Source organism: Mustela putorius, unplaced genomic scaffold (genome assembly GCF_011764305.1).
Source record: "Mustela putorius furo isolate JIRA1106 unplaced genomic scaffold, ASM1176430v1.1 tig00000551_pilon_pilon_pilon, whole genome shotgun sequence".
Classification (NCBI taxonomy): domain Eukaryota; kingdom Metazoa; phylum Chordata; class Mammalia; order Carnivora; family Mustelidae; genus Mustela; species Mustela putorius.
The window spans coordinates 13,874,099-13,886,044 of NW_025421412.1; positions in this window are offsets into that span (position 1 = coordinate 13,874,099).

The window sequence follows — 11,946 nt, forward strand, 5'->3', positions numbered from 1 at the left end:
TTTCAGACTAAGCTTAAATATGGTTAAGTTGAGTCTAGACATATATCTGTTTACTCCTGAAACATGATTTTAAAAAACAAAACAACAACTCTGAAAAAGAGTAAAGGAATAAAAAAGGGCATAAACCCACAAGGACATTTCTTTTGGGAACAGAAAAGGACATAGGGGCAAGTAAGAATACCAGCACAAGTTTTGAGAACAGAGTTGCAAAGCCTGTCTCTGTGTGAGGGAGGGAGGAATGGGGACGGGGCCAGGCCATGAGGAATCGAGGAGCTGAGCACCTGCTGAACAGAAGAAGCTCAGAAATTGGAGGTGCCATGTGTTTCCATGGCTTTTCCCCACCTTAAAGAAGGAATGTTGACCCTCTGCTGAGAGGAAATGAGATCACGTGAACTCAGGAACAACATGTCCAACTGAGGGCCATGGAAGACTAAGTGAAAGTTTGCTCATATATGGTGAAAATGTGGCTCCTTTCCTCACTGAGTTCCCACAATACTGGAAGCTTAGCTCACCTGCCCCCCACCCCCAAATTTAGAGGGTATCACTCTAACAGCAAGGACCACCTAAAGGGAAAAAAACAGTTTTGTTTTCCGACTTGAAGGTCGGAAGTCACCCACCAAAATAGCGGACTCACTGTAATCAACTTATAGGTGTTCATTACCTCACCATGAAATTTGAGCAAACATCCAGACATTGAAGAAATCTTCCCACATAAGTGAGAAAGGTAAAAACAAGCAAACTGATTTTTTAAAGCCCCTGGGAAGAAAAAAAGATGATATGGAAAATTAAAAAAAAAAAAACAAAAACAGCTCGTTAATAAATCCTCAGAGCTTACAAAATATTCTGGATATAAAATAAGAATTGGATGTTATGAAAGTCAGGACCACTATTCTCAGATATTAAAATTTTAGTATCAGAAATGTAAAATATCGATAGGGCATTTAGATGATCTAAATTGAAAGGTCCCAGGAACTGGAGCAAAAAGTTCAAGGACCAGAAAACACAAGGAAAAAACCTAAGTGACCAGAGAATTCACCTGGAAGAACTAGGAGGTTGTACAACTAACAGTCAGGAACGCGTGGTAAAGATCAAGAAGACATAGGAGAAGGAAGTTCAAAGAATCAATAAAGAAAATATCCCTGAAAAAAGGACATAAGTTTATAGATGAAATTGCCCATAAAGTGCCTACAAAGCAAATGACTGACAGAAACTAAGCCAAAACACATCATATTGAAATTTCAGAAGGAAAAATTCTATTATTTTTGAGCAATAAAATACTAGCTACCTCCTCTAGATGACTGAACAATGGCTACCCAAAGTTATTGCCTCCTAATTTGGGCAACAGTAAATTTGGAAAAAGGGCTCTTGTCAATGTGATTACGTTAAGGCTCTTGGGATGGGGAGATTATTCTGGATTATCCCAGTGGGCCCTAAAAGCAACCGTAAGTGCCCTTATCAAAGAGAGCCAGAGGGAAGATGAACACACCCAGAGAAAGTAACGTGAAGATAAAGCAGAGATGATGTGAAGATTCTGGCCTTAGGTATTTCAAGACTGCTTGTTTCCCACACCTGAAGTTACCCTGTTCCCCAGAGGAATGACAGTGGCAACAGCCCTCAACTGAATCAATACTTAATCACAAAGATAGGTCCTGGATCCATGTCCTCCATACAACAACTGCCATACAGGAGTTCCCAATCAGGTTAGCTTCCTAGGACCACAATAACAAAGTACCACTAACTGGGAGGCTTAAACAACTGACAATCCTTCCATCATAGATCTGGAAGCTGGAAATCTGAGTCAAAGACCCTGGCAGAGTTGGTTTCTTCTGAGACCTCCCTCCTTGGCTTGTAGATGGTGTCTTCTCCCTGTGTCTTCACATGGCCTTCCCTCTGTTTGTGTCCAAATTTTGTCTTCTAAGGATACCCTAGTTTTCTAGGATTGGGCTCCACCCTCATGGCCTCATTTTAATTTAATCACTCTTCAAAGAACCTGTCTCCAAAGAGCATCATATTCTGAAATAATGTGGTTCAGAACTTCAACACATACATTTGGGGACATAATGGGGTTCAGAAGCTCAACGTTTGAGGACAGGCACAATTCAACCCTTAACGTTAAGTTATAATTTTTTCAGTTTTAAAATATTTTTATTGAAGTAACATCGAAAAACAAAATAATAGGGGCGTCTGGGTGGTTCAGCAGGTAAAGGGGCTGCCTTACGCTCAGGTCATGATCTTGGGTCCTGGAAATGACCCCTGTGTCCAGCTCCCTGCTCAGTGGGGAATCTGCTTCTCAGTCTTCCCTGACTCACAAATTCTCTCGCTCTCAAATAAAATGAATAAAATCCTTAATAAAGTAAAAATAAAAACAAATAATAGTTTAAACTGTTAGAGTATTACAAAACTTACAGTGAAATCAGTGCTCCCCACCCCACCAGCCCCATCTATAATATTTCTTCTTCCACAGTAGCTGCCTTCGAGTATTTTTCCTTATCATTTATACCAACATTTCTGAATACCATGTTTCTACTTCTGCTTAGTTTTTCATTGTAAATATTATGTGTTGGCTCCATAGTGCAGAACGTAAATCTTTTACCCTCTTGTACAGTTTACACACACTTCCCATCCTGCCAAATGGTTAAATAGTCAATATTTACTTTATTGTCACTATGTATTGTTCACAGACAATCCAGAAAGGAATTACGTTTCCTTTCTTGTGCTATATTTTGTTTTATGTATAGTTTAAAAGTGCCTTCATTTTCTCTAAATGTTCAGGAAATCCCTGTTAAAGGTCATTGCTGGTTCCTGTTTGCACTGGGAGGGTCTGATCCCATGTATAGGACAATATGGAGCATTCGTGTGGTGGTCCCCAAGGAGGACAGCTATGCTTGGCAAAAAACACTTATAAGCTCTTTGGCTGCACAAGCACCACAACACATTCTTTTTCTGTTAACTGTTTATTATCTATTCATTTGGCACAACACATTCTCTCCCAAGGACCAATGGATTATTCAAAGAACTAAGAAAATATCTGATTACCTGAAACAAATCTGAGTCAAGTATCCATAAAGAAGAGTTGAATACATTATTCAATGAGCCCACTCTCTAAACCTCCTCCATCTTAATTCATATATTTAGCTGCCATCGGAGAAGCATCGATGAACTATCCTGGATAGATCTAAGGTCAAAATATTCCACTCGTGTGCACTGGATACCATTCCCTCCCTGGCATTTCCTTTCTCTCTGCCATCATCATTTCTCTTTTCTACTGAAACGTTCCCATTCGTATACATTCTTGCTGGTAGATCTCCTACTTGAAAAACATTTACTCTGGATCTCACATTCCCCTCTGCTGCCATCCTGCTCTCTAACCCCCTTTCTATTAAACTCCCTGAAAATGATGTTTGTATTCACCTAGCTCTGCTGTTCATCTGCCATTGTCTCTTGAATCTACCTCAAACAGACTTTGGCCCTATGACACCACTAAAAATGACTTTGCCAAGGTCAACCTTCTCTCATTTGACCTCCCAGTGGCATCAAACACAGCTGGCTACTCCTATTCTCTTAAAGCATTTCTTCCTTTGGTTTCCAGGACACCACATTCTCCTAATTTTTCCATTCGTTTCTGGCCTCACTTGTTCTGCATCTTCTTTGCAGGTTCATCCCTCTCATTTCAGACCTCAAAATGCCAAAATGCCCTGAGGCTCGAGGCTCAGTTCTTTTTACACGTAACTTCACTTTCTACATCTACTCTTTCAGTTAGCTCATTCAATCCTACTGCTTTGAAAATAATCTATGAACGGAAGGCTCTCACATGGAAATCTCCAGCCTCATTTTGTCTCCACAACCCACACCAGTGTATTCTCTGCTTACTTAATCCTCAGTTCCCTGCTCTGTCTCCCAGACCCATCCCTGTCTCTCTCACTCTTCCCTGCCTTAAGGAACAACAGCACCATTGGCTAAGTCAGTATAACAACGCTGATGACAATTTCCTGCTCCTTTTGCCTTAGGATGAAAGGTTGCTAGAGAAATTTTAACATTTTTAAATACCATTCCTTTTAGAGCAGGATCCAGGGCAAAACAATGATACAAATATTTTTTTAAAAAATTGGAGAACAGTGTGGAGATTCCTCAAGAAATTAAAAATAGATCTTCCCTATGACCCTGCAATTGCACTACTGGGTATTTACCCCAAAGATACGGATGTCGTGAAAAGAAGGGCCATCTGTACCCCAATGTTTAAGGCAGCAAAGGCCACGGTCGCCAAACTGTGGAAAGAACCAAGATGCCCTTCAACGGACAAATGGATAAGGAAGATGTGGTCCATATACACTATGGAGTATTATGCCTCCATCAGAAAGGATGAATACCCAACTTTTGTAGCAACATGGACGGGATTGGAAGAGATTATGCTGAGTGAAATAAGTCAAGCAGAAAGAGTCAATCATCATATGGTTTCACTTATTTGTGGAGCATAACAAATAGCATGGAGGACATGGGGGTTAGAGAGGAGAAGGGAGTTGGGGGAAATTGGAAGGGGAGGTGAACCATGAGAGACTATGGACTCTGAAAAACAATCTGAGGGGTTTGAAGGGGCGGGGGGTAGGAGGTCGGGGTACCAGGTGGTGGGTATTAGAGAGGGCACGGATTGCATGGAGCACTGGGTGTGGTGCAAAAATAATGAATACTGTTATGCTGAAAAAAAAATAAATTAAAAAAAATTTTAAGTGGTAAAGAGAAGGAAAGTATATCAAGCATAGGAAAGCTGAAGAGCCACCAAATCTTATATCCAGCTCTTCAGAAATAAAATAAGAAAACAGAGGTTTAAACCGTCACTGGAGAGACCACAAGGTGCATGAAAGAGGACTTCCTCACCCAGATGGGTCCTGGCTAGCAACAGGCCACTGAGAAAGGGGAGCCACATTCATCCATCTGAGTACTTTATAAGATGTGGATCGGTAACAATGTGTTCTGGAAGGTTTCAAGACATGTCCTCCCTGGACGGGGGAGGAAGGATCCAATGACTGCCTGAGAGCCCATGTAACTCCTAGATTTACAGTGAACCATTATATCACACCACATACTGTGACATGGCACAGTAAACATATAACATTAAATCAGCTGCCATCTTGGCCCAAGCAAACTCAGTAGCTGGCTAGGGTTTATACCTAAGGAGGTACTGACATATGTGCATGCCTCCAGCATTGTTTAATATAGTTTCATTTTATTTTATTTTATTTTACTTTAATACACAGTGCCCTTCCAGTTTTCTTTCAAGTCTACCACAAATAACAGGTTTTAGCATGTCAGGTGATATTTTGCTTCCTGAAGCATTTAAATTAATTTTCTATTACCAATGCAAATGTGTACTTTCCAATTTACCCACTGCACAATAAAACCTAATTTAAAGCAATTAATGTTCATTAATAGCCCCATCTGCATGTTTATCACTTTATCCTTAAATACTTGAGACATGGTATCCATATTTTATAGCTCACTTCTTATCAGCAAGAATGCTTATCCTCAAGGGTGAATGTAAGACTAATATGCCAGAATCTCATATCTTTATAAGGAAACTACATTGTCTTTTTTTTTCCCCCTTTCTTTCTTTCTTTTTTTCTTTCTTTCTTTTTTTTTAAAGCCTGGATGAACAGGTTGAATGTACATAATACCAAATGTACCTAATACCGGAAGAAAAAAAAAGAAAGGCGTAGGGAAGCAGAGGCGAGTTATACTTGTGGGCTCATCTGCCTTGTCTGTCTTCCCTTTTCCCCAGAACTGGCGGGCCACAGCACCGAGCGTGCACCGGCCGCGTCAGCAGCCCTCTGACAGAATTCTTCCAGGCATAGGATAGAATGCAGGCACAGCAACACTGAAAGGTTTTCCTACCCTGTCCGCTTCAGCAGCACAATGCCCTGCAGGGAATGGGCCAGTGGATGGAGCTTCTTAGGATGTCGGAACGCATTCTTTTTTTTTTTTTTTTTTTTTAAGATTTTATTTATTTATTTGACAGAGAGAAATCACAAGTAGGCAGAGAGGCAGCAGAGAGAGAGGAAGGGAAGCAGGCCCCCTGCTGAGCAGAGAGCCCGATATGGGACTCGATTCCATGAGATCATGACCTGAGCCGAAGGAGCGGGTTAACCCACTGAGCCACCCAGGCGCCCCGTGGGAACGCATTCTGAGCATGCGCCTTAGTACCAGCTAGGCAGGCTTTGCCACTTAATTCATTAGCAGTGTACACTCAAGGACGTTGTCTAAACTTTTTAATCATCAGTTTTCCCACTCTGTGTGATTAAGGTTGTGTTTTTTTGTTTGTTTGGTTGTTGGCTTTTTTTTTTTTTTTTGGATTAAGATAGTATGCTAAAAGGCAAACAAACATGAACACAACAGGTCATGGATAAGAGGGTAGGTTCCACCCGACCAACTGCCTGGGTTCAAATCCAGGTTTCACCTCTCACCAGCTATGCATGAGTGTGCGGGAGAGGCCTCTCTGTGCCTTGATTTTCTCATCTGCAAAATGGACATCATAATGGCATCTCTCTTAAAGCATTCTTGTAAGGATTAAAAGGGGTTAATAAGAGCCAATAGCTTAAAACAGAGCATGTCAAATAGGGTGAACATTAGGGAAAAAACCAAAAGCAGTTGGTATGTTGCAAATTACAGCCATTTTTATTAAAGGCATTTCCTTAGAGTCACAGTCCGTGGTGTTAAATTGTGGTTTTGGGACTTTGAAATAAGAATCCTGGCATAAGGGCATATGCAGGTGGCTGGTCTCCCTACCTCTCTCCCCCAAACTAGAGGAAGGCAGTAAGTAAGGAGGAAATAAATAATATGTTTACACCATTGTAACAGGAAAGCAAATTGGTTTGGAAGGGATTTTTTAAATAATGTTGCTGAACCACAATCAACTCATCTGATTTCTCTATTCTTTAAAAAAAAAAGAAGAAGAAAGAAAAGTTAATAAATGTTTCCACACGTGTGATTTCAATGAAATTTACATTTACGAGTCATTATCATTTTGGCGGAAGGCAGAATGATATTCAGCTTGTCACTGGAGGGGCAGATGGAGATGGAGCTTAGGAAGTTGACACACTAGCTGACAGAAACGAGTAAAATTTACGTCCCAACCAACCTAATGGCAAGCAATTATCTCTGAACTAGGATAACAAATGTGCTTTTTTATACTCAAAAGATGACATGTATTTTAGAAGTTTCCAGAAGGCATATTTTCTGTAAAGAAGCAACTGCTTCTGTATTCAACATTTAGTACAAGAGTTTAATTGGATACTGACCCTTTCAGAAGATTTTGTTACAAGTTAAAGTTAGATATTAAGAGAATAGAAAAATCTACCTGAAGTGACTACTTTCCGTTATCTATTTCTGTGTTTAAATACGGCCTTACAAATGTACTTTTACTTCATATTCAATACCGTTTATAGACTTTGGCATTAGCAAAATATAAATTACTCTATGCACAATCCGTAGCCATACTATCTTGTGAGTATCCTAAATAAAACAAATACAAGTGGAAATGTGGTGTTTATCTTGGCTTAGAAGACCATCTATCTTAGCATGAGAAAGACATTTTTGATTCCATGATTAAATGACATCCTACATAACAAAAAATCGGCAAATGTACTGGTGTAATTCATCATGGATGACATTTTATAATTAAAATGTATTGATATAATCCTTTAAGACACTTTAAATGTCTTACAGTGTAAACTTGGAATGTTTTGGCTCGTAAATTTTTCTATATAAAAAGTCACCTAACTAGATGCAACATCCCATCTGCAAATTCTATATCTTGAAACAAGATGAAATAGTTATATGGATGACTTTCATCTACTTATTCTTATGAAGGCATAAAATATAACTACTATTTAAAATAAAGAAGTAAAATTTTGAAAGTTGAGTTACACGCAAATTCAGAAAGATACATTCACAGCCTATTCGAGATGGCAATGGCCATACTTACTCTCTAGATCAAACCCTTGTGTTATAGAAATAAGGAAGCTGAAGCTCAAAAATGTTGCTATGACCTTCTAACTGTGATATTAAATAGCAGTGATTGTGAAGAGAAAATGAAAACACCTTCAGCCACTTAAAAATTAACCATATCCCTATTTAATAGTAGTGAAATCTTAATCTAACAAAAATGTTGTAGAGAAAAGATGTATTTCAGTGAATTCATGATGGTTCTATGATGGACAAAGAAAAGGGCAAAAGAAAGAAATAGGTAAAAAGGAAATCATATCGAGGTCTTGCTGTATGCAAAATCACTATAACATAACTTATTCCAAAAGACTTAGTAAAGCCTTTTTGAACACTTAACTAGTCAGTGTCCTTGAGCGAATCAAGTCCTGTGAATCTCTGACCCCACGTTTCAAAGTGGAGGTAATAACACCTAGAGTTACTGTGGGGACTAAGCGAGAGAATGTATGGAAAGTACGAATTTATTTGTGCAGGATAGTAAGACTGTACTGTGTCGTTAGATCTTCAGATGGGCTCTGTCACACACTGCTTATGACCATATCATGACAAGAAGTCAGTGGCAGAGTTGGGACTCAAATGATGCCTGTCTAGTCCCAAACCTAAGCAATTCTCCTCTATTTGGCTTTAGGACACTTGTACCTGTTGGTCCCTCTGCTGGGAATTCCTTTCCCTATCTCCCTGTCCTACATCTCCAACTGCCTGTTAAATCCTACTCATACTTCACAATCCATTTTAAATATAACTCTCAGGGATCTATCCCTGGAGTTTCTCCTATATGTTCTCTTAGTATTCCCATATTTTTCCTTTGTTGTACTTATTAATAATTAAAGTTAGTTAATTAGTCTTCCAACTATTTTTACTTCATTTAAAGATGTTATTTATTTATTTGACAGAGACAGAGAGAGCACAAGAAGGGGGAGAAGCAAAGGGAGAGGGAGAAGAAGACTCCCCATGGAGCAGGGAGACTGACATAGGGCTCGATCCCAGGACCCTGGGATCATGATCTGAGCCAAAGGCAGACACTTAACTGACTGAGCCACCCAGGCGCCCCTCTTCTTACTACTTTTAACTACTGTTTCTCTACTAATCTGTATAAGCTCCCTGAGAGCAAGGGCCATTTCTCTCTTGCTAGCCATCACGTCTCCTTGGGAAAGTATTTGGCACAATGTAGACATCCAGTAAAAATTTGTTGGATACATCAATGAATATTGTATTGTACTGGGTACATCAGTGAAGGTATGAATGGATTTAAAAAAAAATGAAAAAGAGCTTTGGATTGGCAAATATATCTGATTTTGTTTATTAATGGGGGAATACTGATAAGGATTCTGAGGAAGTCAAAGGACTTCACCTGGCAGAAGAATTGCCCAAGAAAAAGAGGAGGGGCAATTTTGACACTAAGAGAAAGAACACAGAAAGATCATTGTAGACACAGAAATAGTTTCAAAGGATCCCTTCATAGACATGCTATTCTCCATGAAGTAGGAAGTGGCATTCACGTGTACATGAGAGAAGGGAGATGGGGTTTTGAAGAGCTTTGTGAAAAGAACAGAAACTTCTGAGTGAGAGCCGTAGAACTACCATGAGGCATCAAAGCATTCAGCCAAAGTTAGAGACCATGAATTTTAAATGATACCAATCTCTACTGGCTTGGGTGGTATTTTCTGTTGCTATTTTCAGCAACTACGGTCTTGAAGACAGATGTTTAATTTCAGTATAAAGATGAGGAGGATGAGGAAGAGGAAGAGGAAGATGATGACAAACATGGACTCACTGTTACTCTGTCAAACACTTGTTTAAATTATTTCACTTCTTAAACACACCCAAACATAATGTTGTGTATATCCATTTCTTCTACGGATGAAAATACGGACTTTTTTATACCACCTTTTTAAAGGTGTAATTCACATACCATAAAATCCACCCACTGCAGATGTAGAATTAAATGATTTTTATAAATTTCCAGAGTGGCAACCATCACAAGTCAGTTTTCAACTATTTCCAGCATTCCAAAAAATTCCCCTGAGTCTGTTTGCACTCAACCCTGCTTCAACCTCCAAACCGAGGCAACCACTGACTGCTCTCTGTCTCAGTAAATTTGCCTTTTCTGAACATCTCCTATAAATGGAATTGAATAACATAGAGATTTGTGTTTTTGTGTGTGGCTTTTTCTACTTAGGGTAATGTTTTTGTGGTTCATCCATGCTGTAGTATGTATCAGTGTTTTCTTCCCTTTTTTATTGCTGAATAGCATTTAATTGTACGGATAAACCACATTTTGAAATTCATCGACATTTGGATTGTTTCCAGTTGGGGACTATTATGAATGGTAGTGCTGTTTACATTCATATGCAATTCTTTGTGTGCACGTGCTTTTTTCCTCTCTTGTGTAGATTCCTAGACATGGAACTTTGAACTACCAGACTGTGTGGTAAGGATATAGTCAACTTTTTAGGAAACTCTCAAAATGTTTTCCAAAGTAGAGGTACCGTTGTATATCTCTGGCCAGAAATATACGTAACAAATGTGTCTTCTGTGTCTACTGAGATGGCCATTGTGGTTTCTGTTCTTTATCTTTATCCCATTAATTAATGGGTTCTTTATCCCATTAATATAGTTATTCAGTTAGTTGGTTTTCAGCTGTAACACCAAGTTTGCCCTCCTAAAGCAAATCTCACATGCTCATGGCATAGCATCCTTTTGATATACCACTGAATTTGTTTTGCTAGTATTTTGTTAAGAGTTTTGCATCTATATTTTTGAGGGATATCCATCTATAGTTTTCTTTTCTTGTGATATTTTTGTCTGACTTTGGTATCAGGGTAATTCTGGCCTGAAAAAAAAAAAAGAGATGAAAAATGTTTCTTTTCATTTATTTTATGAGTCTGTAAAAATTGTTTTCACTTTAGGCATTGATAGAATGCACTATTGAGGACAGGAGACGCAGGACTTTGTGGGAGGATTTTAAATTACTAATTAAATTTCTTTGCTTGTTCTCATCTTTTCCAACTTTCTATTTCTTCTTGAGTAAATTTTGGTAATTTATAAACATAATTTCCTAATTTACTCTTTATTATTTCCTTCCTTCTGCTTATTCTGCATTAGTTTACTTTTCTTTTTCTATTTTTTTTTAATTTTTTTAAGATGGAAGCTTAGATTGTTGGGATTGAAAACTTTGTTCTTTGGTGGTATAAGCATCTAGAATTATAAATTTCCTTCTAAGCATTGCCTTAGTTGCATTCCACAATTTCTACCTACTTTGTTTTGGTTTTCATTCAACTCAAAATAATTTTTTATTCCCCTTTTGGTTTCTTCTTTGACCCGTGGGTTATTCAGAAGTATATGAGTACCCAAATATTTGGCACACTTCTGTCATGGATATCGAATTTAATTTTGTTGTGGTCAGAAAATACGCTTTGCATGATTTCAATTTTTAAAAATCATACTGAGAATTACTGCACGGCCCAGCATATAGTCTATCCTATAGAATATTCCATTCCAAAAATGTGTGTTCTATAGTTCTTGAGTGAAATGTGCTACAGTATCAGTTAAGTAACATTGGTTGATAATGTCATTCAGTCTTTTATACCTTTGTTGATTTTCTGTTATGTTATATTGATTATTGAGTGGAGTACTGAAATCTCTAACAATTTTTTAATTGTGTATTTCTCCTCTCAAATCTGTTATTTTTTTTGCTTTAAGTATTGGAGGTCTCTGTTATTAGGTGTATACACATTTATAATGATTGTATATTTCTAATACACTGACCCTTTTAACATTATGAAATGTCTTCCTTTGTCTCTAATGATACTTATTATATTGAGGTTTACTTTGTTTGATATTAATATAACTACTCCAAATCCATTATGGTTACTTGTCTCATGGTATATCTTTTTCCAGCCCTTTTACTTTCAAGCTCTTTGTGTCTGCATCTAAGTTCTGTTTTTTCTAGAC